Source organism: Anopheles cruzii, chromosome 3 (assembly GCF_943734635.1).
Source record: "Anopheles cruzii chromosome 3, idAnoCruzAS_RS32_06, whole genome shotgun sequence".
Taxonomy (NCBI): domain Eukaryota; kingdom Metazoa; phylum Arthropoda; class Insecta; order Diptera; family Culicidae; genus Anopheles; species Anopheles cruzii.
Window position 1 is genome coordinate 66,071,689 of NC_069145.1, and position 9,188 is coordinate 66,080,876.

Genomic DNA, 9,188 nt, shown 5'->3' on the forward strand with positions numbered 1-9,188 from the left:
TATGCTTCGCGGACGCTTGGACGGCTCCACAATCCACACTCATCATCGGTGCGTGTTTTCGTTTCACTGCGATGCTTCTTTTTTCGCCTCAATTCCGGTCTTTGGCATGAAGCTGGTACGGCTTTCGGCACGTGGCCCAATCGGTGGGAATGAAGATGCGCGTTGCTGTCTCTTTCGTTCGCTCGAGCAGGAGGATTATCGATTATCGGATGGCGTACATAGTGCTCCCCGTGTTTACAGCAACAAACGCGTATGATTGCTTCCGGGAGTGGTCGATTCCGATACGAAAGACACTTAAAATTATTATCAAGTGTAGATGGACCATTATTCACTCACTTCACACTGTGCAAATAACAGTTAACGCGCGGGTACATTTCATGCAACTCAACCAACGGGGTGGCCAACGAGAGAAACTTCTGGCGAAAGATGTGTGAAAACTCTCGGATCGCATAATTAAAGCTCCAGCCTCCGCAATACACTACACCCCGACCTGCGGTGCAGTTGAGCAATGGAAAACGGTAACACCAACCCAAAAGAGTCACCGGTAAAGTCACATCCAATTTAAAATCTCCATTACTGCAACTGGCGGCGGCGGCTTGTGACTATTTTTCGCCCGCAGGCTCCGGCTGGTGCCGGGCCATTCGGCCACCATCCCACCAAGGATGCGTTTTTTGGCCTCAGTTTCGGTTCCATTTTGTGTTGCCATGAAATTTTACTTCCGCTGATGCCAGGGCGAACGGCGCATCGTCCTTGTGCATGACACACTCGCCACTACCTGAGATGCTTCCTTGTTAGTGCCCGTAATTGGTCTTCTGGTGCCTTGGTCTCGTATTTGTTGCCTAAACATTATGCAGCCGCGTTGCAGCGCACACTCGCTCTGGGCCACCCATCGAAAAAAACCCGGTCCGGCCTCGAGTTGCTACGCCGGGGGTAATGATGTGGTGGTCCCGACGCTTCGCACCTGCACTCGAGGGACATTTTTTGGGGCCCCAGTGAAATGAAAGACGGTTTTGTGTGCCTGTGGCGCTCTCGAAAAATGCTCCCCCCCCTTTCTTCCGGAAGGCGGAATGGGATTACGGAACATCATTGTTCCGTAGGCGCTCCCGTAAATGAATGTGCGGTGGCGCCGCACTAAGTCCCCCGCGTTACGTTTCGTACGTGTGCGGGCCTGAGTTTAAGGTAAGCAAACGGCGCAAAAGTATGACCGAAAACTGAAATACGGACGGGCCAAAGTCCGGCAAAACGCATAAAAATAAATCTGCATTCGTTATGCTTTACGACAACAGGCGGGAAAACAGAGTGCAGGACTTTACGGGCAGCCGTTGCACTCGCAGGTAGGTAGAAGTCAGACGCCGGACCGGTGTCGTTGACCAGCAGTGGCCAGAAATGGGCCACTGCTGTGACGGTTCAAGAACGTGGCGCCCGGAAGTTACAGCAAGGTCCTCGAGTGGTGCCTTCGACCTTATCGACAGATCGAAGCGAGAGTGTAAATCATAGGAAGCAAAAGGATTGGCAAGCAGAATGGGATCTCGGGCCCCTCGTTCCCGGGCGCCGGGCCTGAAACTGGTTTTATGCTGCGTGCCCGATTATGCCGCATGGGGTGCGGTCCGGAGGACGGTTGGAAATTAATTACGATCGAGCAAAGTCCGAAAGGGCACTCGGCCCGGGACAGGCGAACAGGACAATTAAACTGGCGGTGTCACAGACGGGCAAAGCCGTGTGGCCTTGGGTAGTGACTCTGGGGTGAAAAGGAAAGAAAAGGCGATAATAAAAACTGTGCCATGCCACCGAAAGGACACACGTCCCGGAGATGCTCGGCCGTGTGAAGTGTGGCGCATCGCGAGCAGCATAGTGACGCCAGAGAGAAGCGCACGATAAAAGTAAATGATAGTGCCGGACCGGATTAATTGAAACGATACGTGTGAGTGGCCCGGCTCTCGGGGTTCGGGCCCCCGCACCGTCCTCCGGTGTGGTGGTCGGGCCGGGGCGGGAAAATTGTGTTTACTTTCGATTTACTGCCCGCGTGTCCGCGTTCCGTGCCGGTCCAGTGGCCAGTGTGGCCGGTTTTTATTTTCATTCGATCGACGTAAATTTAATGATCACTCAAAAGGTGTGAACTTTGTCAGTTGGAGTCGTTCGAGACGTTCGGCTTGGCGTCCACCGATGGGCGGCAGTTAATTACCGGTTCGGTGTCAGTCATCGATTGCGATTGTGTTCGTTGCAAAATTCTTGTTCTGCAAAATTCCGGTCTTCAATTCGGTGAGTGGTTTTGGCCGTCCAGCAATCCAATCACGGTCGGTCGGTTTGCTGGTCATAAAAGCATCAGCCCGGCGGCGTAACTCATGCTCGGGCAGATTAATCAAGCCGAGGCCGCCACGCCAGCCGTCCTAGGAAAATGAAAACCACAAATCAGCATCCTTAATCTAATGCTTTCGATCAGATTGCCCGCCTGCCAGCTCCCCGTGTGCGCGCGCGTGTGTCCCCTTCTTTGCGTTCGTCACGTCCTGTTTCTGACACGGCGGTGGCCAGAGCGCCCGTCCAGAAACCCACAGACGACGACAACGACAACGACGACGACGGCGGAAATAAATCAGTCTCATCTGGATGGGATGTTTCGCTTTCTTCGCCGCTTCGACAGTGGCATGGCCCTCTCGGCCCGGCGACGTAAGTAGTAGTAAGTGAAACCTCATCATCGGCACTCCGACTGACCGGCTCTGACCAGCACCCTGCGAGTGTAATCTTCTTATAAGCTCACCCAGTGCGCTGGGGTTTCTTTTTTCGGGACTTTCCGGCACTTGTTCCGAAAGTTTCACAGCAGCGCTCCGGAGAATGTCCTGCCGCGCCGAGTCGAGTCGAGTGTTGTGCGAGGCGTTTTGTTTGTGTGTGTTTTATGTTTTCATTCTGGCCCCACCCTCCCCCCGGGGTGGGGGGGGGCCATCAATAATGCGCTCACGTTCGCCAATGTCCTGACCGCCGCGCTCGGCCGTTACGAGGATGAAAGCACTCCTGGATGGAGCCGACTGGCCAGCTGGCCCCCTATCCTTGGCGGAAACCAGGTGGGTCTTAACGCCGCGACCTTCGGCGGAATGGTCGCCTTTCTTTCCGGGCCCTTTCAGGCCGTGTCCTCTTCCGTCCTGCGGTCTGGTCTCACCGGTGCTGGACAAATGTTTATTTTGCAGCAAATGGTGCAGCCTGGAGCAGGAGCCTCTTTGGGCCGCTTTAGGGTGGCAAGTGCTTTCTGATTTGCTGGTCCACACTCCGGCCGGCCAGTCGAATAGGACCGATTACGGGAGGATTAGATGCGATTAGGAAATGGGGGCCGCGACCGCCTTGTTTCGTCGATTTGTTTCGAGTGCTGCGTTTGATTGCAGCCAAGCAATTCACACGCCGCCGACGGCGACGTGAGGACATTTTATGTGGCCGCGGTCGGCCGGGTTGTAATGTGGTGCTAAGCACCACAGCGATACACTAAACACTAGACGGCGCCCCGGCGTGATCGCTCTTAAGGCCCGGATCGCCATCTAATCCCATTGCACGGTGGTTGGTATTTACGGTCGATCCTGTTGCCCTCCTATCCGGGTGAAGTACTAGCTGTGAATCGGATTACGGTTAATTAATTTTGGGCCCCCATAGCGTAACTCATCGAGCCCGGTAATCGAGGGTGGTTAAAAGCTGTGCGAAGTCGTAACCTCCGACCCACTTCAAGGACCGCTTATGAAATGACAGGAACCCAACCGCTGACCCAAAAAATCTATCGCCAGACTGAAGTTGAAGTTCCTTTCGGTACGCTGCACGGTTAACTTTTGCATAAATCGCTCTGCTTAAGCTCTGCTTTCTACGGAATAACCGACCGATGTAATGGGTGAGCGATTCCAACACCTAACAGCTCCCTAAAAATACCCGCTACATGGTCCCACTCGGAAGCCCGGTTCCACGGTAAGGAATGTGGCTCATTCTAAAGAAAAATCCAATTTGCAACTAATCCTGTCGGCCCGGCTCGGCTGGGGGATTAGATTAAACGCACTCAATTAACAAGCGTACTGCCCCTCCGATCGGCAGGGCTTCTGGCCTGAGCCCCCTCGCCCCCCGGGTGCTGGCTGGCCAGTTGTTCTGGATCGAACCACCGCACCGTGTTTGCTTAGGAATGCCTCCGGGGTCCCAGGCAGTCCGTAGCATGGGTTCCGGCTCCGGTGAAAAACCCGGTAAAAAATGATCCCTTCATCGTCCCGGGAGCTTCCCCGGGTGGCGTAGCGGGCGAGGGGGAACCGCATTATCGCTCACGATAATGGGCCGATAGCAAGGGTCGGGAAGGGATGGGGTTTGGGGTTGGCGAGCCAACTTTGTTTCTATTAAATCGAATCGTTTCCGGGGGCGCGGTTCGGAACATGAAGGCCAGAAACCATCCCCGGCGGGGAAGCGGGGCCTTGGCCCGATTCGGTGCGGTGCCCCGGTCACCAACCGACCGGACGGGCGGGTGTGTGTGGCGAACGGTTTGGCCCCGGTCCAAATCGAACCTCGAAGCAGTTCGGAGTTTAAGAAGGTGCAAAACGAAACGGAGCACCTCGCACCGGTCGTTGAGTAGGATGACGGGGGGGTCGGAAACATAATCATGGGCATCCACATCATCATCATCATCATCATCAGTAGCAGCAGCCAATTCTGCCGCGGAGAAGTTGCATTTAAAATATTCTATTATCGAAAGTTTTCTTATAAATTAGCACACGGAACAGATTGCCCTCCGGCGGACCGCGGCGGACCGCGGGTGACCGGGAGGCGTTGTTTAGTTTTCCGGTAGTTCCTCTCGGCGGCCGCTCGGCGATTTTAACGCTCACGGAGATCCGGCACGGAATGGAAGGATAACCCGGAGCTCGGGGTGCTGCTAACTCGCGAAGCGCCACGAACGCGGTCCGGCGTTCCGTTAGGAAGGAAAAACTTTTCCCACCGGCCTCGACGTCCTGTCGTCCCTCCAGGGGCGCTGACGAACTCCCAGAGGGCACCGGCACTCCCCGTCAAAGATGGCACCGTAGCGGACCCGACACGCGGTGTGTTTAATTGATTAGATTAAAAAGTTTCGCGCAAAGAGATTTTTCGGCAGCGGACCGTGGCAGGTGAAGTGTACTTAGCGTAATCTTCCAACCCGAAAGGTCGCCTAGGTAGGTCGGGCGGTGCGCCGGTTGTTCTTTTTCCCTCCTGCTATCGGTCCGCTGTTTCCAGTTGCAGTGGACGTAACTCAAGCTCACGGGACTTGCGGGACTCCGGCAGCCCGGTTTCGGTCTTGGCACTTGACTTGCGGTGCCGATGAAGTCTGCGGTCGTATCCGTCTCGGTGATGGTGCACGACCGCCCTGTACCCCGGGAGGCGCTGCAACAGGCTATGCGATGATGTCGAAAAGTTTGGCTGTTTAACATTGGCACCTCGGGAAGATTAGCATAGCTGGAGCCGCGAACAGCTTGAAGGTCCTTTGGAGAACATTGGACATTGCAAACGTCTTCTTGGTGCGCAACATGGCATTAATTGATTGATACACTCACCGAGATCCGGAACGCAGTTATTGGCGAGCAATAAAGCCGAGCACTTTAAATTCAACTACTCCTGCAGCTCAAGAACAACCAGGAACCGCTCCGTGTGGCTCCTGTTTGACTTTGCCATACCACAAAAGTTGGACGTGGAATGTGGAATCAACAGCAGGAACGACTTTCTGACGTCGGTTAAGTAGATTCATGACTTCCGGTATCCCACGGAACGGTGCGGAATTTTTCTGTCCGCTCCAGCCAGAGTCGTTGTGCGTCGTGCGAATTCAACTTTATTGGTTCAGGGCCATCCGGGACCCCACGTGCACCGAAAATACGGTCCCACCGGAGCCAACGGGAGAGGGATGTAGAAAGAGCTGTCCGACTGGAGGCAAAGAACGCTTGGCCACGGTCTCGGATGGGCGGGTGTAATGAATTCTCGGCGCATTTGGCAAGCTCAACACTTGCCCGAAGAAGCATCGCACCGGCGTTCCGGAACCCGGACCGGAAGTAATGCGCTCAATTGCTAATTCCGGACCAGGGCCGGGCCCGCTCGGATGGACGAGGATATTCATATTGAAATTATGGTTATTTGTTGCGCTGTAAAATTGAAAATGATGATGCTCGCCGCCCGCAGCAGCATTGTATTGCGTGCGCACACGATATCACGGCTGCCCCGGACCGGATTGTCCGATCGGAGCCGTTTTTGAGCGACCTGCTGCCTGCTCCTCACTTGCGTCCTGCGGGGTCCGCACGAGGTAATACGTGCAACGTGCTGGCAAAATGAGGCCAACCGTAACATAAATTATCAGCCCTTTTGTGAGCGGGTATCGTTCGGGTGCAGGGTTTTCTGTTGTTTCTGGTTCGGGTCACCGATACGGCGTGCGTTCTACTTTTTAACCTTTTGCCACAATGTATTTGAAAGGCACTGTAGAGCTCAAGACGGGACCGGATTTTATCCTTTTTGAGACGTGCAGAGCAAAAAATTAGCCGGTTTTCCTAACAAGTTCTTTGAATCGTTGATCCAGTTGGGCTGAAACGATTAAAACAGGACAGCATTCCACGAGCTCTTTATCAACTTTTTTTCTTTGTTTGAAATGCTTCTATAAATGTAACAATCTTTGGTTGGTCAGTTTCCTTAATTTTTAGTTGCTTGACATTCTCTCTCCAATCGGTGCTTCAATTCGGCTTTTGGTGGCTAAAGCCTGCTAAGTTTTACAAGATGATGGTACTCAATCGAAGATCGAGTTTTTTTTAAATCCAGCATTGCCCAAATGGTTTAAAACTTTTTTATGATCGATCTTAAGCTCCGATCAACTTTGTTCATTTCTGAGATGTTTTCAACATTTTCGACAACTGTCCTATCTGTGGAACCCAACAATCTAGCCCTCGGGTTCATACACTAGCCGTAGAATTTTCAATTCAGTTCTGTCTGCCTGGGAGAAAATTAAGCATTTCGACAAATGGAAACACATCAATCTTTTATAGTCCCGACGGAATCCAAAGCATCACCTTGGTATAAAATAATTCTTGCACAAAGAATACCCCCAAGAGCTGTGTGTGCTACACGCAGGACACACTCTACTGTTCCTGCAATTATCACCGGGCGGACGGGTGACCGTTGGAGTCAACTATCAAACCGCCATCCGCAGTGCGAACGGAACAGATTGGATGTTTAATCCGCCGTGATTTACGGGCACGGACTGGGCTCGGGTCCGGCGCTCAAAAATGGTTCCAAACTCTGCCGAACGACTTTTCTACCGGCGGTTTTGTTGGTGGTCGGCGAAGGTCTCGTGTTTGTCCGAGCATCGCCCGCCCGGTGAACGATGAAACGAACTTGCCGACATCGCCTGGTGGCCAACGATGTTCGGTAGGGTTATAAAAACGGGTTTTGTGACTGTGGTCCGCTTACAGAAAATTAATTCCAGAACGGTGTAATCGTTTCAACAACTACCGAACGGAGTGGCCACGTGGTGTGTCTGTGGCATAGAAAAAAGGAAACCAAACGCAAAAGCGAAGCGGTAGAAGAACACTCGATTGTCGTGTGCCGTTTTTGTAACAGGAGGTTAATGCTTCCAGTTACCTGCTTATTAAATAGTTTGTTAAGTGTTGAAAATTGTACAACGTTCATTTTTTCCGTAAACAATGTTAAGCCTAGCTCCATCAAAGGGATTAATTTCCGTCGCACACGGTTCTCACACAATTTACGACGAGTTTTACTATCGACGCAAGTCACAAGGAAAGCTCGGCCCTTGCAGCGGTTCCCTTCGGTGGAATGCGTTCACGTGTGCCGTACGATTCTAGCTTTTTGGCCATTCTTTCGTGTACGGTGGCTGGCATGTCTAGACCGGGTGCCGTTCCGGGTAATGCCTAGTGATTGATCGAAGCATGCAATTAGTATTGTTCGCTAGCCGGAAGACGGAACCAACCGGGTCCGGCTTTGAAGATGGGTCCGGCTCCCGCCGAACGCTGGCCGAAAAACGGTTTGCGCTCGGCCTAATTGGCGTCAGTGGGTCGATATCATGAACGTTAATTGCTGTGCGCTTCCCTGGTTCCTGTGTTCGAATGATAACCCTTTGGCCGTGCGGAGCGAAAGAAAATCCGATCCTAGAGCCTCCTTCGGGGCGAGCATAATGTGATTATCGGTTTCACGACGTTTGAACTAGGCTTCGGCTTGACTCACAGACACTGTCGGGCCGGTACCGGCCAATGTAATCCGACACGTGAATGATTTATCGTAAGCGATGCACGCACGAGAGACCGATGCTCTCCGTACGGAACCGCCGTGCCGGCAAACCGTTACGGCAAGTTATGGCAAGCTTTTCTCCGCATCCGTGGACATCCTTTGCATGAGATTTCGTAAATTGCTGCCACGTTTCCTGCGCGGCTTTGGATCGACTCTAATGGCGCTCGTAAATAGATAATGGCGTCGTAATAGCTATTGATCGGGCGGCCCAAATTGTAGCTCGACTCGATTTTGGCAGAATTTTTGGGCCCTACCCAAAGTGGCCTCGTCGTCGACGTAGGCCTCAAGGTTCAGCGTCGGTGGGATGATTAGAAGATGGTCCAGGGGATGGTTTATGATGCATGGGCACACGTTAGGGTTAGCGAATTTGGTGGCTTTATTAAAGGAATACTAAACGGTCGTTCGACTGAAGGACCCAACTCCCAATCCTGAGCGGCATTTGTCCATGTTTAAAGCGAGGCCAATCTTACACGCTCAGAAGCACAGGTTGTGCACAGAATCGTCGCGTGTAAAACTCGCCCTCCACACCCAGTAAACTCATCAACCGGTCTCGCAAACTATTACTTCCGACGCGGTTGTCCTTTTTGCCGGACCAAACGCCCATCTACTGACTAGCCCGGTACAATAAATGGCTCCGACAGGCGTAATTTCGTTAGTTATTTATTCATAACCACCACCGGAAAAGTCGGGGCGAGTGGGCCGAACACGATGAAGTGGCGTTGTTTCTGTTTCGCTTCCCATTTTTGGGTGGCCACGAGACGCGGACCGTTCTGGACAGCCGCAAGCGGAACGCAAATCTACATCCCGACCGCGAAGTTCCATCCTGGCGCTGGCACCAACCCCAACGGGTTTGTGCTAGGCTGACCCTTGGGCCAGCGAGCCTGGGTGAAGTTAGTTTCGAACTTTTCGGTTCGCTCAAATACCTTTTTTGC